This window comes from Juglans microcarpa x Juglans regia, chromosome 6D (genome assembly GCF_004785595.1).
Source record: "Juglans microcarpa x Juglans regia isolate MS1-56 chromosome 6D, Jm3101_v1.0, whole genome shotgun sequence".
NCBI lineage: Eukaryota > Viridiplantae > Streptophyta > Magnoliopsida > Fagales > Juglandaceae > Juglans > Juglans microcarpa x Juglans regia.
In genome coordinates this window covers 29,153,692-29,179,025 of record NC_054604.1, presented here as the reverse complement: position 1 = coordinate 29,179,025, position 25,334 = coordinate 29,153,692, and the positions used below count along the sequence as shown (strand labels likewise).

Here is a 25,334-nt window from a genome sequence, read left to right as displayed (position 1 = left end):
CACATGGCGTCGAATTTGAAGATCTTGTTTCTATGGCAGTGACTTCTGGCATCCTGCCCTAGGATAATGGGCACATGGTCTGAGTAGGGAGCCATCCCATGGTAGAATTTTGCCATTGGATTTTTAATCTTCTACTGCACATTTGCAAGGAATCTATCTAGTCTAACAGAAATGCTACGCTGCACTTCCCTTCCATTCCACCAAGTGAATGGATTTCCAATGAATCCCAAATCTTGCACCTCACAGTTGTCCACCATCTGTCTAAAGGCCTTCATTTGTTTTTCTGCTCTGTCCCTGCCACCATTTTTCTCATAATTACTCAAAATCTCATTAAAATCACCCATCATCAACCACTTTTGGTCTGCACTGACTCGTAATGAGATAATCAAGTCCCAAGTTTCCTCCCTTCTTGCAGCATTAGGATGACCATAAATGCCAGTCAACTACCAAGCTGTAGCATCATGATCACGACTCTCACTATTGGTAATCAATGCATGGATTAGAGAAATTAAGGATCGAAATTTGAAACTTTTTTGTCCAGAATAAGGCTAAACCTCCACTTCTACCCTCATTAACTGCTAAGCAACTATCAAAATCCAAACTATATTTATATTTCTCCGTAACCGATCGAGTTTCTTGAAGAAATAAAATGAGATATATAGGATTAATTCTATGAAGTGGGTAACATATAATATAAGGACGTTTTAGGTGGTAGGACAAAATGAGATATATAGGATTAATACCTTTATTTTTCATGTGCATGAGAAAGCGACTTTTAATTAGTTATATATAACGTGCAAGTATTTGTCATTTGAGGATGATTTATTCCGAGTCAACGTTCTTGATTGGATCGGATTTCCATGCTAGAGCCCCCTACCCCATGCATGCAACTTGTTTACGAAAAGAGTGCCGCTATAGTCCGAGAATGGTCCCGATAAGATGATTTGGTCTTTTTTGTTTTTTTATTTTTTTCATTATTTTTTTATATCTTTAAATATCGTTAAAAAGAATCACAACATCATTAAAAACAATTCCTTAATCAAAAAATAAATAAATAAAAATACATCAGAACTCATCCTCGAGAACCATCATTGGTGACCCTAACTTTGGATATAAAGATAGTTTCAATTCATCTTAACTCATTTCATCTAATCATTACAATTTTCTTAAATTCTCACACAAAATATAATAAACAATTTAATTTTTTAAAATTTCAAATAATAATAATATTAAAAAATAATATTTTAACAATATCTTATTTAACTTTTAATTTTTATCTCAATTCATCTCATCTTAATTCACTATCTAAACCTCACCTAATCTTACGAAAACTCAAACCCAAACTCTTCAAGTACGTATCCTATCCCATCACTTTATCTTACTTTATTATACCACAAAAAGAATGTAAAAATTATGCATGTTTGAAATGGTTTTTATTTCTTTGCCCATGTTTTTAGTCCTTTGACTTTTTGTGGTCAGTTTGTTTTGTTGTCTCAGCATATTTTGTTTGTTATCTTCTTAGTTATTAGAACTTTAGTACTAATACTTTTGCGTTGCATATAATGAATACATATCTTAGGCTACGTTTAGATATCAAGGGTATCTCAAGTACTCTTACTATTATTCTTTATTTTATTATTACTTTTCATTTACTTTTTTACTATTCATTACTTTTTACCTACTATTTATTATTCTATTATTATTTTTTCATTACTTTTTTACTACTATTCATAAACATTCTCAATACTTTTCAAATATTCTCACTATCCAAATATAACCTTAATCAATATGTTATTAGCTACTATATATATATTAAAAAAAAAATCTTTAGGTAAACGTGCCTTGCACGTTAAATTAATTGAGAAGATTGTGTTTTTCAAGGTTCTGTTAATTATTGTCTTGTAGTACTACTGCTCTATGTATAGAATAAAATTACTATACCTCCCAGCTTTGATCGTTCCATATCATCGCTGGTCAAAATTCTTTTTTTTTTTTTTTACTTAATAATTACGGAATTGATTTTAAATATATTAATATATTTTTTTATTTTTTAAAAATATTTAAATATATTAAAAAAATATAAAAATAAAAAACCACAGGTATCCCAACGGTAAGAGTGGGACGGTATAGTAGCTCCCACTCATAAATATATATATATATATATATATATATATATATATATTTATATAAACAGTCCTGCAAGAATAAACTTGTTTATTTTTTGTGTTTAAAAACAGGCCTATAAATTAATCCCCGGGTTATCTTTACTGTCGCCCCTCTACCACTGCTGTATACTACCAAAAGACGTGGACCACGGTTTGAGAGTATCCATTGTCGCCTCTCTGTTCATCATTATTTTTCTCTTCTAATTTAATACCACCCAAATTAACGGGGATTTCAAATAACTCTTTACAGTAATGCAATGTCTTTTAGCCTTGTTTTTCAAATTGAGCAGTTGGAACAACTGTTTAATCATGCTACTTGCGATTTTCTTCCAAGTTATGGTACCATTTTGTTATGGTGAACACAAAAATACAGTAGAATGTTTTTACCCTTTATAAATTAATTGACAATTTAGTAAAAATAAACTCACAAATAGAATAAAGAAAATCAAACAACTCACAAACAAGACATCAGGATTTTTACGTGAAAAACCTTTTAAAGTGAAGGGAAAAATCATACGACCTAATCTAGTTAAAACTTCTACTATTAATAATAATAGATTTATAGATTGTCTTCTTTAAAACAATTGCTAGAGGCTACCAATACGGCAATACATCAAAAAAATATTTATATTTTTGGTTCAACATATAATAATCTCCGTAAAGGTTGATATCAACGAGAGCAACGAAAAAGATCTCAACACGTGAACAGTTGTAGTAAACAACCAGAGAGTAATTTCAATTATTAGCACCAACCAAAACAAATTTTTCACCATCAAGAATAACATATTGAATTCTCATCAAAATCAGGCCACAATTTCTTAAAACTCTGATAAAAGTGTGAGAATAACATAGATTTCTTTCTTACAATCACATTTTCTTCTTTTTTTCTTTTCTTTCTATCTATACCATAGACGACACATCATCTATTAATGATTATTCATAAATTGACATGACTTTATATAATTTGTTAGATTTAGGTCATGTTTGGATTCAGAAAGTGTTTTATCTCATCTCATCTCATCATTACAAATTTTCCAAATTCTTATACAAAATATAATAAACAATTTAACTTTTTCAAATCTCAATTCAATTTTTTCAAATTTCAAAATAATAATAATATTAAAAAATAATATTCTAATAATATATTTTTCAACTTTTATCTTTCATCTAAAACCATCTCATTTTATCTCATATTTGAATCCAAATCAACCCAAATAGTAAAAGTTATAATTTTACAATTTAATTTATCACATCAAGTTATGTTAATTTATAAATTTATTTTTATATCATTTTTTGTGAGATTAAACAAAACTACTTATTTAGAAATTAGCAAACTACTTATTTTTGCGAATGTAATAATTGTATTCGTAATTCATTTCAACTCATCTCAATTCATCTTAACTCATCTCACTACTATTCATTACTATTTATTAATTTTAGCTCATAAATCTTACTATTATTTATAATCTATTTTATTATTATTCATAATTTATCTCAACTCATCTCAACTCATATTCGAATTCAAACAACACCTTAAGATCTCGTTGAAAGGTCGTAGTCTCAGACAATTATTGTCTCGCAGTAATACGGGTATTGCTACGACCATGAGAGTGATTTTGAAAAAGAATGATGCTACTTGTCCTTGCAATGAGTCTAATGATATTGCGATTTTTTTAAAAAATATATATATATTTTAAGTTATAAATAAAAAAATAAAAATAAAAAACCAAAATATTTTATTGGGACCCATCCTCAGGCTACATCGGGGGTAGAAAGACTTCAAAGAAAAGTTATCAGTGAAGTTGGGTTTAAATGTTGAAATGAGTTGAGTTGAGTTGAGTTGAGTTGAGATAATAAAATATTGTTAAAATATTATTTTTTAATATTATTATTATTTTAAGATTTGAAAAAATTAAATTGTTTATTATATTTTATATTAAAATTTGAAAAAATTGTAATACTAAATTGATATAAGTTGAGAAGTATTTAGTAATCAAACGTATCGTATATATTTTTTTTCAAATATTTTTTTAAATCTTAATTTGTTTTAAAAAAAGTTACAAATTCATTAAAAGAAAATTTAGTAACTATTAAGTAAAATAAAAAAACCACGATCGACAGCTTTATCGAATCTCGATGCTTCTATGTCAACACAGTCGTTTAAAAATAAACGTCTTTTTCATAATTAAATAGAAGATTCCAAATAGGCCAATAAATTAAGCCCCGGTTTATCCTTACCTTCAATCCTGATCTACAATTGCTGTACACCACCAAAAGACATGGATGAGAGCCTGAGTGCCTTTCCCGAGAGCGCTCCTCCCCTGCACAGGCTTAGACATGCGCGTCGCACAGCCTTCAACCGCATGTTTGCGGCAGTTTACTTCTGTGCCATCTTAGTACTGCTCTATCGCCATGCACTCAAGCTCATCCACTCCACCACCTTTGAATCTTTCCTTATCTCCCTCTCCTTCCTCATCTCTGATACATTCCTTGTTTTCTTGTGGCTCACTCGTCAATGTTTTCTCATGACCATCGTTTATCGTGATGAATATCCTGAAAATCTCCAGAAGGCACTATTCTTAAAAAAATCTACGGACTTTCCGACGCTGGACGTGTTTATATGCACTACCGATCCGTACAAAGAGCCACCGATGAGGCTAGTGAGCACAACCTTATCAGTCATGGCTTATGACTATCCGACGGAGAAGATTTCGGTTTATGTATCAGATGATGGGGGATCGCAGGTGACACTCTTTACTTGCATGGAAGCTGCTAAATTTGCAAATCACTGGTTACCATTCTGCAGGAAGAATAATATAATTGAAAGGAGCCCAGAAGCTTATTTTGCAATGGATCACTCTTCATGATTCTTTGATACAGAAGAGATTCAAGTAATACTGAGTAATTAAACATTTATTAAATATGACAAATTGTGAATAGATTGTAAGGTCTTGTTTAAATAATGAGTTGAGTGCCTTGCGTGAAAAGGAAAAAAAACGAAGAAAGAAAAAAAAAAAAAAAAAAGAAACTAATGACAATTGTATATCATTTGTCATAAATAATCAGGTCAGCACAAGATATTAATGATCTGAAAGTAACCCGATGATTAATTAATCTAGTTGACCTAAATTGACCATATAATTGTGTTCAATATTATTTTTTAAGAAAAATGATAAATATTTATTATTATAAAATATCTTATAAAAATAACATAATTTTACAAAAATATCTTTATTTTACATTATTTTACATTATATATATTGTGAAAAGTATTGTAAAGAGTATTGTGTGTATAATTATTTAATTTTTAATACTTCTATCTTACCGGGTCCACGTGACAGTATAAGCCCAACTTGTGGCTCGTGACGAAAGTAATTGTCAGTACATGTTTGGAATATATATCAATTGTCATTACTTGTTTGTAAGGTTGGAAAAATAAATTTACCTTTTATTGTCTTTTATGTTGATTTTAAATTATATTTAATAGATATTATATTAATATTAGCGATACAAATTAATTAGAAATACCTAAAAGAGAGATATATATATATATATATATATATATGGTAAATAAACAAGTAAAATCTCCAAACAAAGGTTGTCTCCTAAACATTTGAGACCCAAATTAAGGTTCTCATTGATTAGGCCAAGTGGCTTAGCCAAAAACAAATGTGAAAAGTTGCGAGAAGGCAAAAGAAAATAAAAGAGTACAAAGATCAGGAAAAGGTGTTTGCCCCCATATATGCACGACGAATAAGAGAGCTCCAAGACGTGATAAATATGGCCGCAAGAGATAATTAAGTACCTATGAACCACAATTGTTGAGATCGGGTTTTGTAGTCGGGGCAACTTAACGGTTCTTCCGTGAGACCTGCAAGACTCGAGCAGATGATGGCTCAGGGTGGTATGTGACACCTTCGATACCTAAGTCAGGATTATCTCTTAGGGTGTGAATGTAAAAGGAAAGTGTTTAGAGAGTTCTACCTGAACCTGAGAAGTGTTTATATACCTGGTCATGGTGGTCCCCGCCCATTGCTAGTTGATCATCGAATGGTGTACGGGACACTGTGCTAGTGGCAGGTTTCCACTCCTAGTCCTCTTCCTTTCATTGATTTTGTACTAGGCTATCTACTGACTGATTTGGGCCCTGCGGGGGGCCATACCTCACACGACCCAAACAAGGAGATAAATCCCCTTCTCGGTACCTCGCGAATTCCCATCACACATGGGCAGTGAGAATTTAAAAGTTGCTCATCGTGGTCGGCATCACTCTGCCTGTTACCACGGGCTACAACCACGTTGTCACGCATGGGGTGGCGGTTTGCCTCCCACGCAACTACCAATTGCCCAATGCCTCCTAGGCGCGCAATCCATTTTCTGCACTCGAGGCGTGTGCGACAGTTTATTTCCATCATTATTATGTGCAGTATGAATCTCAGGCTTCGCTTCTATCGTTTTGTTTTTGACGGCTCCTTTTACTTCGTGCGTTGGGCACCCCAACTAGCACGTGTCTCTATTTAAATCTCTTTTCCCCCTCATTTTCCACTTCCCTCTGCTTTCTTCTTGAGAGCTCGTCGTCTCTGTGTTCATCTTGTCTTCCACTTTGAGTCCCTTCCTTCTTCTTTGTTAATCGTCATCAACTTCCACCTTTTGCTCATCTCAAATGGCTCCCAAGAGTGTTCCTCGATCTGACCCCAAGAAGGACCATTTCGTACGCCCTGAGGGGACTTATGGTGGTCTTGAAGGCAAGGTGAAATCCGTCACCGGAGAGAAGCCACCGCGCTTCAATGGTCGAGTTTGGGAGTCGATAGTCTCTCCTACTAACTTTTGTGCACTATGGGGAGCATTCGGCGTTCCTGACTCAATAGTCTTGGAGGTTCCGATGCTAGCCTATTGAAGAAGGTGGCCCTTTTTTCTCTAATGTTCACGAATAGGCTTCAGCTACCATTGTGCTGCCCCATTCGCAATGTCTTGGACCTCATTGGCTTGGCGCCCACTCAGCTCCACCTAAATTCATGGCGGCTCTTGATCATGAGCTCTGTGATCTTCCACTAGGTGTTGAGCCCTAAGACCAAGAAGTATCCCGATTTGACCTCGTGGGAATTCCTTTCCGTGTACAGGGTGCTGCACCTTGATGGGTCATCTTTGCAGTTTCAAGGCTCGTGGTCATAAGTGGTTCGCCGGCCTGGAGAAGCAATTTTTTCACATCAAGGATTCAACCAAGCAGTTCTTTTCTTTGTGAGGCTCAGGCTAGGAATATACTGTGGGGTAGGATATCCACCAAAAGTTCCCGATTCGAGCTGCTTGGGGAGCCATGCTGGATGACAAGTCCATCTCCATTTTTCTATCCGATCAAGGGGAGGACAGGTCAGAGGCTGTCCTATCTTGGGTCAAGGCCCATCTCGACGACTTGATATCAGACACCATGCTAACCGACTCTAACATCTATCGCCATCTTTCCACTCGAACCTTTCCTATTTCCTGGGTCAGCGCTTGTTGAAAGAACCCTCCGCTTCCCGGGATGGATTTCTTCGAGGCCTTTCTTAGGCCTGTCCCGATGGGGGTTTCAACGACGGTCGTACCCTTCGAAGATGTCATCGAAGCGTCATAGAGTGTTCCCATCGAGTTCTTGGTTGATGCTTCTGTTGTTGTCTTTTTTGTCGTGGCAAGCACGAGTCCCAACTGTAATGAAGACAACTCGAGACATCCCCTTGTCGTCAATCTCAGCAAAGACCGAGTCTCCATTACTTCACCCCCTTTCAGCTAGACCTTTGAGCTCAAGGTCGCCTCATTCTTCACCTCCAAGGAGCCCACATTCAAGGCACCTCTCAACCAAGGGCAAGAGGTGCCCAACCTAGAGGAGGGAGAAAACGTTGTGCCTTAGCAAGAGATGGTACAAGAGTCTCCTTGCTCATAGGACTCACCTATGCGACCCAAGGATGAGGGGATTAAGCCTAGGACATCAGAGCCTCACTTGGAGGAGATAACAATCTCTAAGGTCAGGGACCAGGAAGGGAAAGTTGTTGGGGATGTCCCCCGAAGGGCATTCAAGAAGACAACAGAGCGCAAGCCTACCTCAGGTAGAAAGGAAGTGATTGTAAGGGGTTTCAAAGGTGCCGACCCTTAGTGGGCATTCACCCTGCTGGCGTTCGACCCTTCCTAGAAGTTGGGTGGAGTCAGCCCATCTGTGACCTCTGAGGGAGCCGTCCTAAGAGGACGGGCCCAGGTTTTGATGCAGCGAGGGCAGAGGCCATTAAATGTGAGGCCAAAAAGTTAAGGGGACTATTTTTGCAAGTATCCATAGGACTGAGACTGGCTTTCCTAATTGGTTTTTCCTTTACCTTTGTCCTTAACCTTGTGTGTGTTTCAGAAGGTTGACAATTTGGCTAGCATGATTGTGGAGGAGAGGGGGGAGCTCAAAAAGGAGGTTCAGGTGCTCTGGTCCCTTATCCTCCTTGCTCGCCTGGAGGTTTGCAAGGCGAAGCAGGAGGTGGATGAGGCATCCTGTGAGAGAGACGTCGTGGTGGGAAATGTAACTGAGTTGGAGACCAACTACGAGCGGCGTAAGCACAAGTTGGAGAAGACCCGTCAGGGGGTAGCCTTTCTCAAGGGTAACTTGACCAGGGTGTAGGAGAAGGTGGTCTTCTCTGCCTGGTAGCCTGGCTTTGGGAAGAGGAGATGGACTAGTTCCAGAACAAGCTAGACAAATGAGAGAGAGAGTTGAGGGAGTAGCACGAAGGTTGGCAAATCAATGGACTTTTGTTTGACGGGTCGTGTGGGCAAGTCCTGGGACTTGTGTCTGGCCTTACTTCACGGCGAGTTAAGAGACTCGATTGTAGTATGAAGGTCTGCAAGTTAAGGGACTTGTATCCGTTGGGCCGTCTGGGCAAGTCCTGGGACGTGTGCTTAGCCTAACTTTGCGGCAAGCCAAGAGACTCGACTTATAGTATGAAGGTTAGCAAGTCAAGGGACTTGTGTCCGACAGGCGATGTGGGCAAGTCCTGGGACTTGTGCCCGGCCTTACTTCGCGGCGAGTCAATGGACTCAACTTATAGAATGAAAGTCGGCAAGTCAAGAGATTTGTGTCCGATGAGCCATCTAGGCAAGTCCTAGGACCTATGCCAAGCCAGACTTCACAGCGAGTCAAAGGAATCGGCTTGTAGCATGAAGGTTGACTTGTCTTCAGGTGTTCAGCATTCCACTAGTGGGGGAGTTCATTTCCTTTGCCATCTTTCAATCGGTATGACCCTGACCTATTGCTAGCTGTTAGTACATAAGGTCCTTCCCAGCATGGTCTCAACTTCCCTTCTTTCTGTGTTATGACTTTGGTTTGCTTTAACACCAAATCACCATTCTTGAAGGATCTGGGTTTGACCCACCTGTTGAAGTACCACTCAACTTTCCTCTTGTTGCTCATCGTCTGCATCTCTGCCTCCCGTCTTTTATCTTTTAGTAGGTTCAAATGTTGGTGTCCGAGTCAAAATGTTGCACTTGATAGGATGGCATCCCCACTTCCACTGGTGTCACTGCCTCACTGTCGTAGGTTACAACGAAAGGCATCTCTCTTGTTGGAGTTCTGATGGTTATTCTGTATGCCCTCAGGACCTCTAGCAGTTCCTCAACCCATCTTCATTTTTTATTTATCAGCTTTTTCTTCAAGATTCCCATTATGGTTTTATTGGTTGCCTTAACTTGTCTGTTAGATTGTGGATGGCCCGGGGAAGAGTACTTGAACTTGATCTTGAGTATCGCGCACCACTCTCGGTAATGGGAGGAGTCAAATTGTTGGCCGTTGTCCGATATAATGTTTTAAGGGATGCCAAAGTGGCAGACCACGGATTTCCATAGGAACCTTGTGATAGCGGCTGCGGTGATAGTTGCGAAAGCTTCCGCTTCTACCCATTTGGTAAAGTAGTCAACTAAGACGACTACTAACCTTACTCCCCTTTGCCCAGAGAAAGTGGTTCGTCTAGATCCAACCCCTACTGTGCAAATGGCCACAAGAACATGATTGACGTCAACACCTCTTGCAAGCACTGTGGGATCGGTGTGTTTACCTGGCACTTTAGCATCTTCTTACGAACTCTTTACCGCAGTTGTTACTACCCTACCCTCATTACTTTTGTGGCTAGTGCTCTGCCCCCAAGTTGTTGCCGCAGACTCTTTCGTGTATCTCACTCAGTATATACGGGACCTCAACCATTGAGACACATCTCAAGAGCGGTTATGAGAAACCCCTTTTTCACAGGACCCCATTTATTACTACAAAGCATGTTATTCTATTTCTAACCTTCCAAGTTTCTTTCCCATCACTCGACAACTCGTTGGCGTTGAGGTACTTCACCACATCTAATGCCCATTCTGGGACCAATGACCGAGATCTCAATCCCTATGGCTGGGAACTCTACTGTTTGAGTTACCGTATTTTTTGGTAGGCACAGATCTTCTTGTCCTAAGGCCATCTGCTTGTTTGCCTCCTAGTTCTCCCCTCTCGGTATCTATTAGATGTGGAAGTAGCGATAGAAATCGGCTCCTCTCCTTCTTACTGAACATATTCTTTTAGTCTTTTGCCTTTGCTGGCTAACTTTCTCCACACCTGGCTAACGACTACTTGAGAGTCTGTCTTGACTTTCACTTCCATTGTTCCCAAAGCTCTGGTCGTCGCTAGCCCAGCTAACAGTGCTTCATACTCGATTTCATTGTTGTTCATCTTAAAGGCAAGCTTGATCACTTAGTTGTGTTCTTTTTTGACTCACGTGACGATGTGCACTCCAACACCCCCGCTAGCCTATCAGGACGAGCCATCGATTAAACCTGACAAGGCTTTCCTACAAGTGCTATTGACACTTCTTTGGGAAAGCTGGTGAACTCAAGCACAAAGTCTGCAAGCACCTACCCCTTTATCGCAGTGCGAGGGGAATACTCCATGTCGAACTCGCTCAGTTCAATGGCCCAGTTTAGCAGATAGCCCGAGGTGTCTGGTCTCTACATGACTTTTTTTAGGGGAGTGTTTGTGAGAACTTTCACGGGGTGAGCTTGGAAGTAAGGCCTCAACCACTTGACAGCAATCACCAAGGTGAAAGCCATCAACTCCATTCGTGGGTATCTTGCCTCAGCTCCTCTAAACACGCGACTTGTATAGTAAACAGGATGCTATTGGCCCTCTCTTTCTCGAACCAGGACTGCCAACACGACGTGTGGCGACACTGATAGGTATGCTATCAAATCTTCTCCCGGTTCTGCCTGGCAAATGAGCAGTGTACAAGTCAGGTACTCTTTTAACTTCTTGAATGCTTGGCTGCATACGACGTTCTAGTCCTACACTTTCCTCGAGAACTTGAAGAACAACAACAATTTATCGTTGAGCAGGAAATGAAATGGTTTAAAGTGGCCACTCGCCTAGCCAACTTATGCACCTCATTGTTGTTCATGAAGACGCCTTGTTCATTATCACTGCAACCTTTTCCAAGTTCGCTTCAACTCCTTGCTTCGATACACTAAAGCCTAGGAACTTTCCTGAATTCACTCTTAATGCGCATTTCAGCGGGTTGAGTTTCATTTTCTATTGTCGGAGGACCGCAAAGTCTTCTCATACATCGTCTAGTTGTTCATGGGTTCTTTGCTCTTAACTAGCATGTCGTCCATGTACACCTCCATGTTACAGCCTATTTGGTTTTTGAACATTCGGTTAACCAATTGTTAGTAAGTCACTCTCGCATTCTTCAGGTCAAAGGGCATGGCCCTATAACAATAGAGCCCTCAGTCAATGATGAATGCAGTTTTTCTTCATAATCCTAATTCATTTGAATCTGGTTGTACCCCAAGTAGGCATCCATAAAGCTGAGTAGATGATGACCTACAATGGAATTGACAATTAAATTAATGCAAGGTAGCAGAAAGCTATCCTTTGAGTAAGCCTTGTTTAGGTAAGTGAAGTCGACGCACATTCTCCACTTGCCGTTTGATTTCTTCACCAACACGACGTTGGATAGTCACTGGGGGTTATGGGCCTACCAAATTAACCTCGCCGCTAGGAGGTGATCAACTTCCTTAGCTATGGCAATATACTTCTCAGCACTGAAGCTCCTTCGCTTCTATTGGACCTTCTTGGCCTTAGGGTCTACACACAGTCAGTGCTCGATGACCGCACTGTCAATCTCGGGCAACTAGAAGTTGCTTCATGGACTGTCTCACCTCGGGACTCATCATGATCTCGATTCGCATTGTGTTTCTCGATTTCGAGGGATCTCAAGAATTAATTGTAGGGGCTCATTCGACTCGGACTGCCAAAAGGTCTGTTCATCTTGGACTTCTTCATCCTAGTCATTTAGGTTGGGTGGTGGTGGAGCCCCCACGACACCAAACCACTCGCCAAGTGTTCACACCTCCTGTCCCCCAGCTCTCAGCTCCTGCGCCTAGCACTCCCAAGCAAGTAGCTACTCACCATTAACTTCGTCAACCTCTAACGGGGTGGGGAACTTGATCTTAAGGTGGTAAGTCGACGTGATCGCCCTCAAGCTATTCAGCTTCAGTCGCCCTAGTATTGCATTGTCAATCTTGTGTTACGAGCAGTACCATTGGCCACTCTGGCCCTGTTGGGTAGTTTCTTGCAGGATAGTTTCCCGCCATGTGCTTGGGCCGACTTATTGCCTTCTCGCCTAATGACCCATGAATCTTTCCTGACTATTTCACGGGCCTTCCCTTTTGCCAACCTCTTGGCCTTCTTGTCGGCTTACTCCAGCTCAATTTTCCAGGCAGACGTCAGGTCTCGAAAGGTTTCCTTCGCGTTGATGAAGTTGTCTACATGGTCCATGAACTCTCATAGCGTCATGGGGGTCTTTCGCGCCAACTCCTGCATGAACAGGTTCCTCGACCAGACTCCTCCCTGCAAGGTGACCATGGTGATTTTCTCATCTTGGTCGTCCTTCTGAGTCTCATTGTCATCTTGCTTGACAATCTAGACGTACGCTGCCAGCCTTCTTGTCTTCCTGCTTGCCATAAACTGTGTCAGGAACAAGCAGGCTAACTCTTCAAATCTGTCAACAGATCCTGGTAGAAGCAATCTGAACCACCCCCTCACCGCGCCTTTCAACATCATGGGAAAAGCCCGGCATGCGATCTCGCCCGAGAACCCATGAAGGTTCATGTGGGAGTTAAAAATCTCCAGGCATTCGAGGGGGTCCTTAGACCCATTGTACATCTCCATCAGAGGGACCTTGAACTTGGGCGGGAGCGATGCCGCCATGACTTTCATATTGTACGATAAGTCGGTGATAGTGAGCAGTTGATCCACGGAGGATGATGCGCCCAACTTCTTGGCGATTTCCGTATATTTATCCAGGAGTTCTCGTAACTCATGGTGCATCTGTCTTCTTTCCTCTTTTGACACGTCAACCTCTACAGTGCTTAGTGACTTGGCGTGTTCATTCGGAATTGCCCTACATCTTCCATAAACTCATCGTTTACCCTCCGTAAGACTTTATTTTCCTGTCGGAAGCTTTTTACCTCCACGGTCAGCTTCTTTATCATGTTCTCCATCTCGACCATCCTTGCCTCCATGTTTCTAGATGATTCTTCCTTTCTGCGCAAGGTTTGTGGTTGTCAGCATACAAATGCCATGCTAATCCATAGATCTCATAGACGGTGCCACTGTTGATGTGGTGTTTTGCAGGGGTGAAAATCATCTATTTCGGTTCAGTTTCGGTCCAAAACTGAAATCGAACTGGCAACTTATATGCATGTTTAAAACCGGCCAAATTTGGCCGGTAAAGAGGGCGAAAATTGGCGTGTCAATTTTGGCATGTCCCTTCAGTGTCGCAATGAGATAAAAACTCAGAAAGAGAGAGAGAATGGTGTTTCGTCAACATCGATGTCGTGATGAATGAGAGAGAGAGAGAGAGAGAGAGAGATTCTCAGGAGAAGAAGAAGAAGGGAAGTGGGGTATTAAACCCTAAATTGAAACGACGTCGTTTGGTGTATTAAGCCAAATGGCATCGTTTCATTCTAATTGTTTTTCTAAACGATACCTATAAAACGACATCATTTTACCTAATTTATATATATATATACATATATATATATATATATATTATCGGCTGATTCGGCGGTTTGAACCTAGTTCAAATCGAGACCGAACAAGCCGGCGTCGGTTTCAACAATTTCCTACTGACGACCAGCCAACAGGTTCTCTATCGGTTTCAGCCAGCTCCAAACTTTGGCAATTGGTTCACGTCGGCAACGGCCAATTCCATCTGTTTCTTAGCAATTCTTCCGTGAGACCAGCAAGATCCAAGGAGATGAGAGCTCGGACTGGAGTAGGACACCTTTGATGCCTAAGTCATAATTATCTCTTGGGGTGTGAATGTACAAGGAGAGTGTTCAGAGAGTTCTACCTGAACCCTGAACGTGTTCACATACCTGATCATGGTGGTCCCCGCCCTCTGCTACAAGATCATGGAAGAGTGTACAAGACATTGTGCTAGTGGCAGGTTTCCGCCCCTATCATGTCAATCGTCGCCCTGCCACATTGTGCGTGGGTCACTAGTCTATCCCCTAAGGCAGGTGAGGGGTGGGAGGCACGCGCATTACATTGTCCAAAGTGGTGAGTGGACATCTGGCTCTATCATTGCGTGCTGGCTTCCCAAACCATTTAATGTGGCTTGCCTGCTTGTTTAGCGATGTGGGTTGTGGTCTAAACAGGTGATGTGACCAGCACTGCATCTAGAGGGCCTCCACAGGCCCATCCCAATCCTCTTCCCTTCATTGGTTTTGTATTGGGCTATCTACTGGCCAATTTGGGATCTGAGGGGGGCCAAACCCGACACGGCCCAAGTATGGACATAAATCCCCTTCTCCACAAAAATTATCGTTTTTAGTTTGTCTTTTTTATGGGAAGCTTATTTGGATGTTTCCAATCATAAGTTTAGTGAGAAAAATTAAATAGTAAGTTTTTTTTTTTTTTTTTTGGAGGGGGGGGGGGAGGGGGGAGTTAATGTTAATCTTGCCATGTCTATTAATGTCATCTACCATGTTTCGCATATTATATGATTAATGATTTGACATTTATAACTATATAAGAGTAGTGGTATTTGAAGGCTTATACATTATACATTATCCACATTGCATAATTTGAATTGTAATATTTAAAATTTAAAATTTATATTCTAAATCAAATTATGTCACTTGAATAATGTGTAGTATAAAGACTTTCAAATAGAATTATTCTTTAAGCATGAATCAATGCATTAATTATTGAATATTGTTGATGGTCATGATGATCGTCCCTTAATTTCCTTATATCTCATTCTCTACTTTATATTGAGAAACTCTTTGTGTCTGATTTCGTTGGGTTAATGTGATTATCTCATTGTCGATTTGTTTATTTACTTATCAGTACTCCTCTTGTTCTCAACATACGATATTACAGAAAATGTATGAAAGCATGAAAGAAAGGGTAGAGAAAGTCCTTGAGAAAGGAAAAGTTGGCGAAGAGTATATCACTGATGAGCTAGAGCGCAAGGCTTTCAGCAAATGGACAAATCATGGATTTACCTGCCAAGATCATCCCACTATCATTCAGGTAGCTACATTTATATATCATGAGTAGTGTTACATGTACTCACAATTTGTTTCATAATTACTAATAAGGTTCATTTCATCAGTTTTCTTTTTAAATTCAGATTTTTAAATTTTTAATTCCATAATCTTTAGCAAATCGATAACTGATACGTCAACACGTATTGTTATGTAAGTAAAAATTATAAGTACAAATAGCATTTTCCTTATTGTATTAAGTTGATTAGTTCCTAATTAGATATTAATTGGCAGCTTAACTCAACCATGGGCAGGTCTTATTAGAGAGTGGCAAAAACAAAGACGCGACCAACCATTTGATGCCAAACCTCATATATGTCTCTAGGGAAAAGAGCAAGACTTCACCCCACAATTTCAAGGCAGGTGCCCTCAACGTCATGGTAAGCTTAATTTCCTGTATCTACTCCAAAATGCTCCACAACGTTATTTACAGTTAACAATTTTTTATCATTAATTTTCATGTATTTATAATTTTGCTTTCTCTTTGTCATCATGTATTGAAGCTTCGAGTGTCAGCCACCATGACCAACGCACCCATAATCCTCAACTTGGATTGTGACATGTATTCTAATGACCCACAAACACCTCTTCGTGCATTGTGTTACCTATTAGACCCTAAACTCAAGTCCCAATTAGCATATGTTCAATTCCCTCAAATCTTTCATGGGATCAACAAGAACGATACTTATAGTTGTGAATATAAACGAATATTTTGTTGTAATCCCTTGGGATTGGACGGAGTGTTGGGCCCTGCTTATGTTGGAACCGGATGTTTCTTCAACCGGCGAGCTTTCTTTGGCAGCCCATCAACCATTGTGCCACCGGAGATCCCCGAACTTGGCCCAGACAATGTTGTTGACAAGTTCATCCAATCCCAACCGGTTCTAGAATTGGCACACAAGGTTGCAGGGTGTAACTATGAGTACAAGACCAAATGGGGTTATGAGGTAAGCTTTTTCTTATTATTTAGCACCATAGTGTTAATTAGTAGCTTTCAATTATATAAAAAAAACTAGAGATCTGAGCTCATTTTATCTGGAGTAGTTTAAACCCTTAAATTTACTAGGAAGCAAGACCTGTTATTTATCAATTTTGCCTCTCTTTTTTTTTTAAACTTTTTAATAGTTTTTTTTTAATTATACGTGTCAAATAGTACTGGAGGGTGATAGGGGTTGATCTGATCAAATTTTGAATCATAAGAAGCAAAGGCTTAAAAGAAATAAATAAACTAGTACAAATGGTAAACCGCAAACTATTTCAGTACTTGATCATAAACCTCTTTGAAAAAAAGTTTACCATTTATATCACATGGTTCAATCATCAATTAAACAATGATCTTGGAAAGCTCTTAGTTTTTTTTCTTATTGTCCCTCATTTAGTTGGAAATGAATTGATCATTTTAATTAAATTGTATTTAAATTTTGGAAAGAGATAAACCATAATGTAGATTCTACAATATTTAATACAACACACATAGGATTTTCTAATAGTATGAACTCCAGATATGCATTTAATACTATACATATTTCCCTTTGTATTGAACCATTCAATTCATCCAAACACTCAAGAATCTCAATCTACTTAAATTGTATGCTAATATAACAAGATATTTGTAGAGCATTGGAATTCAAAAGGAGAATTATTGTTTGAATAAGAATAAATGGATTGGATGTACAAATTGGATATATAGGTGGGCTACAGATATGGATCACTGATAGAGGACTTCTTCACGGCTCTTCGGCTACAATGCGAGGGATGGAGGTCCATATTTTGCAACCCCAAGAGGGCAGCCTTTTTGGGTGATGCACCAATCAGCCTCATCAATGTCCTAAACCAACTCCAGCGATGGTCCATTGGCGGTCTCCAGATCGCCTTCTCCAGTTTTAGTCCCTTAACCTTTGGTACTAGATACTTGGGCCCTCTTATGGGCCTTGCCTACACTCATTATTGTTTCTGGCCCACCTGGTTTATTCCTCTCACCCTATATGCATTCCTCCCCCAACTATGCCTTCTCCATGGACTTTCTATATTACCAAAGGTATGCTTTTTACAGGTTATTGATTTTTTTTTTATATAGCATTCTCATTGATTTAGGCAATATTTTAGACAAGTTTAGCTAATATGTCAACTTTTACCTTTTGGCTAATCACTCAAAACTGGAACTACATATTGGATTAGACATATCACTTTGTATAGTAAGGAAACAATATTATTTTTAATTATTTTATCTACTCAATTAATGCATTATTTATTTTTAAATACTTTTTATTTTTATTTTCATAATTTCCAACAATCTATGTATTAAAATACATAAAAATATATCTATCAACCTAAATTAACTTCATTTCCAAATACAAAATATTAAAACATATGCAGAATATATTTACAAAGGAGTGAGAAATAATATAAAATTCATTTGGCTAAGTTATTTTTTTTTTTAATAACGGATTTCATTGATTAGGAAGTGATTACATCATACAAGAGTAAATCCTCCTGTACTGAGTTTACAACCTCCTCAGGTCCATCCTCTAACCAGATAGTTTGACTAACACCCCTACTAGCCAGTTTTGCTCCCGTATGGGCAGCTTTGTTTGTTGACCTATAAACAAACTTGAGTCGCCATGCTTGGTTGATCTTCATCAAATGCTGCATATCCTCTTTTATTTGCCCCAACCATGTGTTATCTTCCCTTTTTGAGTTCATTGCATCAACAACAATCTTGTCATCCCCTTCAAAATAGACTTGGTTTAAACCAAGCTCAATGCAAAATTCCATAGCTCTTAGGAGAGCAGAACTCTCAGCTTGGAGAGCTGAAGAGATATGGTCTTTATGAGATGTCAACACTGCTTGTAATCTTCCATCTGAGTCTCTAATCACCACTCCAACTCCCATACTCCCTTTGTCTTTGTCAAAAGCAGCATCAAAATTAACTTTGAAAAATGGCCACTCAGGAGGTTTCCATCTTGGCATTGGAGAACTCCTTTGTGACCCTGCTGCACCCTTGGGACATGCCTTGTTATATTCTTTATACTGTGATAAGTCTTCTTGAGCCCTTCTTACTATAGTCTCAGGTTTTATAGAATTGATTCAGAAAGATAAAAGTATTTCTCCTGACCCATATTTGGTAAGAAATTACTGAAACCAACTCTACAATTTCCTTAATCAGCTTCAGTCGCATTTCATTCCACAGAAGGTAAAAATTATAGAATTTCCTCTTCCATTTACTGAGCATGTTGAACTCTCCCCCCCCCCCTCCCCATACGTCAACTGTTGCAAGGCATTCCCACAGGACATGAACTGTTGTCTCCCTTTCACTACGATAGATTGGGCATATGTTGGTCTCAATAACGTTCTTCCTAGTAAGATTGTCTTTCGTAGGAAGAATATTATTGAGACACTTCCAAATGAAGCTTTGAATCTTGCTTGGGACCTCGAGCTGCCATACCTCTTTCCAGATTCCATTATCACCACCCCTTGTCGAGGCTTCTCCTACCATTCTATGCAGTCTATCTGTCTCCAAGAAATAGGCACTTCTCATAGAAAACACACCTTTAGCATATCCAATCCACATCAATCTGTCACTGGCTCTTATCTTGCTAATTGGTAGAGAGCATATTGTCTTTGCCTCCTTTTCATTAAAAACTACCTTCACAAGGTTTTTCTTCCACTCACCACTGTCTTTCTCTATCAATGTGTCTACTTTGGCCTCGGGATCAAGTGTATTTATAGGTGTTTGAATCTGGTAAGTTATTGGACTGGGAATCCACTTATCCTTCCAAATTTTTATGTTTGTCCCATCTCCAACTCTCCATACAGTCCCTTCTTTTATCAAATCTAAGCTAGACCATAAGCTTCTCCAAATAAACGAAGGAGTACCTGTCAACTTAGCCTCCATCAACTTAGCCTCCAACAAGTTACCTTTTTGGTAATATTTCTGTTTGAACACCTTTGAGACTAGGGAGTTTGGTTCCTTTATCATCCTCCAGCATTGCTTGGCTAGAAGAGCCTTATTGAAACTGTTAAGATCCTTAAACCTCAGGCCTCCTTGATTCTTGACCACTCCCAAATACCTCCACAATTTCCAATGAATTCCTTTCCCTTCTGCACTATGACTCCACCAGAAATTAGATAAAAGGGACTCAATTTCTTTGAGAAGAATTCCAAGCAATTTAAAAACAGACATGGTGTAGGCTGGGATTACCTGTAAGACACTCTTAATTAGAATCTCTTTACCAGTTGAGGATTAAAATTTAGTCTTCCAACTATTGATTCTTTTCCAGATCCTCTTCTTTAAAGACATGAAAGTATTATACTTAGTCCTTCCAACTATAGTGGGGAGGCCTAAATATTGATTATAATCATTACACCTTGACCCATTCACCTGCTGTAAAATGAATTCCTTTGTTTCCATCCTGGTATTGGAGCTAAAAAAAACACTGGATTTTTCTTTGTTCAATGTTTGGCCAGAAGCACACTCATATAAGGTCAGAAGATCTCAGATTTGGTACCACTCTGCCAGTTTGGCTCTACAAAAGATGACACAATCATCTGCAAAAAGAAGGTGGTTTATCCTCAAACCACCCCTTGTGACTGCAACCCCCTTGATCAAACCCTTAGCTTCAGCACTATGTAACATGGAACTTAGCCCCTCGGCACATATTAAAAACAAGGAGACAAAGGATCCCCTTGACCCAATCCTCTAGATGGGGAAAAGACCTCACCAGGTTCACCATCAATAAGGACAACATAAGAGACTGACCTTACACACTCCATCACATGGTTAGTCCATTTCTTGCCAAAACCCAGCTTAAGCATCATCATTTCTAAAAAGCTCCAGTCCAATTTATCGTATGCTTTCGACATGTCTAACTTGATAGCCATATTGCCTTCCTTACCCTTCTGTTTTACTTTCATTGTATGGAAGAGCTCGTAGGCCACCATGATGTTATCCGAGATTAGCCTCTTGGGGATGAAGGCACTTTGGTTCCAAGATATCACCATATCCAAGACCCATTTCATTCTGTTAGCCAAAACTTTGGAGATCAGTTTGTAAGCTACATTGCACAGGGAGACAGGCCTATAATCATTCACTGAAATTGGAGTATTTACCTTAGGGATTAAAACCATGTGGGTGTGGTTGAAGTCCTTAGGTAGCCTACCCTTTTTAAAAAATTCTAGGACACCCTGACTTGTTTCCTTCCCTACTGTTTTCCAATGGTCTTGGTAGAAACCCGCACTGAACCCATCAGGTCCAGGGGACTTGTATGGGGACATTTGCATAAGGGCTTCCTCCATTTCTTGTTCTGTACAAACCCTCTCTAACTGGTGCTGCAAATCGACTGGCAGTTTTGGTTCAATCCCCTGAGAACACTGATGTAAACATTCTGTATTAGGCTGGGAAGACTTGAAAATTGAAGAAAAATAACTTTTGAATCCCTCTGCTATGTCAGGTTTGTTGATTAAAACTGTCCCATTCATATCTTTAACTTTATTGATGGAGTTTTTTTTCCTTCTATGTTTCACACAGGCATGAAAGAATGTGGTATTTCTGTCCCCTCCAATCAACCAATGTTTCTTTGCTCTTTGCCTCCACCAGGTGTCTTCTTGATCTAGCAGGAAGTCCATCTCTTGTTGAAGCCTTTTCTGTTCAGCCATGTTTTTCGGTCTTTCATCTTTCTGAATTAAGCTTAATTGTTGGGTCTTTTCTCTAATAGATTTTGTTCTGTCCCTTACTAGATTTCTGCTCCATCGTTTTAATTCCTTCTTTGTTTTTTCTAGTTTGCTCATCATGCTTTTCAAACCCCTATCCCTCCCGATACTACCATCCCACACTTCTGAGATTACTTCACTGTAGCCCTCTTCCTTACACCAGTTTGCTTCATACTTGAAATGGAGATGAAACATGCGAGTTGATGGCCTCCCAATACCACATTGTAACAAAATTGGGTTATGGTCAGAGCAGATTGGAGTAAAAGTTGTCATTGAAAACTCAGACTATGTCTCTCCATTCACTATTTGCTAAGGCTCGGTCGAGTCTTTCTTTTGTAAATGACTAATCTTTATGGAAGTTGCACCATGTAAATTTGTTTCCCTTCCAACCTAAATCACTGAGATTTCCTTCCTCCACCACCTCCCTAAAATGACTCATGAGCCTCTCACTTCTGGGCCTCCCTCCCACCTTCTCATGCTTATACAATAGCTCGTTGAAGTCACCTACAACTCCCCATCCCCCATTTCTAGGTTTGTAGGATGAAAGCAACTCCCATGTTTGATTACTTAGATTAGCAGTTGGGTGCCCATAAAAGCCCGTTAGGAGCCACTTAAAATTGCCTCGGACATCATTAATCTCAACATTAATATGATGTTGAGAGTAATTGATCAATTCTAATAAATCCTCTTGCTTCCACAAGAGCATGAGTCCACCACTCCTTCCTCTTGCCTCAACAACAACACAGCCATCATACTTTAACCATTTCGCCACACTGAGACTATTTACATAAGATAATTTAGTCTCCATTAAAAAGACTATATCGGGCCGCTTTTCCTTCACCATGGTGTGAAGGGTTTGAACTGTTCGGGAGTTGCCAAGCCCCTGACAATTCTAACTTAAAATAATCATTAGGACCGGCAAGGCTGCCTTGCAACCGCCACCGATACCTCTGGACATGCACCATCCACCTGTTTGTCATCTGCCCGGGTTCTCCTAAGTTTTCTAAAAAGAGAAGGACTGTCCTTCTCAAACTCAAGTTCCCTCTTATTCCTCGTAGACAAGATGGGGTCTACCACTGAAATTGGATTCCCCGGTACCCTGGCACACCTCTTCCACTTACGACCATCCCTTTTCTTTTTCTACTTTTGAGCCAAACCCACCTGACCCTCCTATTTCCCCCCCTTCCACATCTGAAAAACTAGTCGTTGTAGTTATGGCAATTGAGGCTTTGGGATTCTTTTGTGAAGAAATAGGCCCTGGAAAGGGATTGGGCATGTTCCCAGGCCTAGGCCCATCAAGAAATTGTGTCTCCCAATCAATTTCCCGCCCTTCACCAACAGTTTCCTCTAGAATTATCTTCGCCTGTGCACTTGCTTTACGGCAAATCTGCGATTGTGTCTCCCCTAAATTAGGCAATGTATCAGTTCCCAACACTGTGTCTAATCCCCCTGATTCTTCTGACAAATGGTCATTTCCCTCCGTGACTGAAGTGCCATTGCTTTGTATGATCCTAGTGCTCTGGACCTTAGTAGTGGTGTTGCCCCGATGGCCAGTTTCGGCCTCCTTCTCCGATAACCCTGTTGCTCGCCGAGGTTTCCATCTCCACCGATCCACTCTCCTTTTCCACATCCTTTCTGTCTTCATCTCTACCATACTTAGACGGAGAAGACCATCTTCTCTTTGTCCCTTCGGCAAGTAACCACGGCCCGAATTGACAAAATGAACCTGCTTCATCACCTTTACCCCTTTTAGTTAACTGGCATCCCTGAAGACCGTGTAGAATCCATCCACACTGAAAGCAGATCTTTGGGAGCTTTTCATAACGGAAATGGACCCAGTGCTTTGTCTCCTGGTGGTTTATAAATCGGCCTCTATCGATGGCTTTACATAATACCATTTCCACCTTAACACGAAGACAGTTCCCCCATCCAACGCCATCGTCTTCAGCATCCATTTCTAAGACACACTCTACTGAACTTCCTATTTGATACCCCCAAACCTCATACGTGCACCCTAAAGGTAGGTCATGTATTTGCATCCAAAATATTTCCCTATTGAAAGTGAAGTTTCCTGGACACTTTGTCCCATCGTAAGGTAGGAGTAGGAACATAACATTATCGAAACCCCATGGCTTGCCCTCCAGAATTCTCTGCATGTCCTCATGGTTTTGAAAGTAATAATAAAAACGTTATGTTTAACTTCTTTAAACATATCCCGTTTACTAATTCGCCAAGTTTTTGCCATTGTGCTACTAATAAGTAATTTCCCCACAGTTCTCTCCGAGTAAACCTTGCCAATGAGACTTCTCTCCCCCTTACGGAGGATTTCTTCCCCCCGTTGGTATCCGTTTCCAGAACCACCTCTTCTTCTTCTGTCAAACTCAATTTCATCCATTGATTCTCTAACCCATCCAACTTGGTACACACTTCTCGGGCCATTTTTTATTCTGACTGAGCCGAAATGCTCTATACCTGGTACACCACCTCTAGATCAGAGCGAAGAAAGACTGGAAAGGCAAATAATTTGGCTAAGTTACTTAGCTCAACATATTTACATACTAAATTTACATACCAATGCCAAATCCAATGTATGAGTTTTAAGGGCCATATTAGCTAAATTTTAGCTAAAGTTGGAGTATACCTAAGCCAATCAGGATACTCTTAGCTACTAGTATAAGTCACTTTTTTATGAATAGAAAAATATTAATAACACATTTCCATATATATAGCTTTCAAACTTTAAGAAATGGGTAATGCTATACACAGACTTAGAGTGTGTAGCCCCCCACATACTCTCTTTGAGAAAGAAACAAGTGGGGGCCATAATTAAAAAAATAACTTTTTCATGTGGGGTCCCAGATTTACCCACTTTTTTCAAAGGGAGTACACGGAGACTGAACACTCCATGATTGCAAATATAATTCCTCTTAAGAAATTTTCATGGTCAGGCTTTTAAGGTTTTTTCTATTTTTAAAATCAATTTTATTTTAATATAAATTTGATATTAGATTTTGAATTTGAACAACACCCAAATATTATCTTTTGAAAAATATAATTATTATAGATTTTTTTTGGTAGTCAAAGGGGTGGGGGCTGTTTTAATTATTTTATTTTTTGGTGATTATCCTAAAAACCTCGTTCACAGAAAATATAAAATCCATTCAGTCAATCGTTTCAATGATGTAAACTAAGCCTCTCTATTTCAATTTCGACATTTTATCCATTTGGGTTACTTATTGGTGAAAACTTGTTGCAGTTGTCAGAGCCAAGTTTTATCTTGTATGTGTTTCTTATCCTTGGAGCATATGGACAAGATCTCCTTGAATTTTTGATAGGGGAAGGGACAGTTCAAAAGTGGTGGAACGATCAGAGAATGTGGATGATAAGGGGGCTCTCAGCCTTTGGGTATGGATGCCTTGAGTTCTTCCTCAAATGTTTAGGCATTTCCACATATGGTTTTAGTTTGACCAGTAAAGTGATCGATGATGAACAAAGCAAAAGATATGGACAAGGTATGTTCGAGTTTGGAGCCTCATCAATCATGTTTGTGCCACTAATAACGGCATCCATTATCAACTTGGTATCATTTCTTATGGGGCTAGTACAAGTTCTAAGAGGCAGCAAAATGGAGGGTCTGTTTTTGCAGATGTTCTTAGCAGGTTTTGTAGTGCTAAATGCCTTGCCAATTTACGAGGCCATGTTCTTGAGGAATGATAAAGGAAGAATACCATTTAAAACTACTACAACTTCAACATGTCTAGCTTTGGCTCTTTATGGGCTAGTTTCTCTTTCTCTTGGGAATCAAAATTAGTAGATTTTCTTTTTACTGTCGAAACTATACTTGCTCTTATATGAGTGGAACGCTAT

General features: G+C 39.6%; 1 pseudogene; it reads left to right on the top strand.

Moving 5' to 3' along the window:
- Nucleotides 1–4,429: 4,429 nt before the first annotated feature.
- Nucleotides 4,430–25,334, top strand: LOC121235786 (annotated as a pseudogene).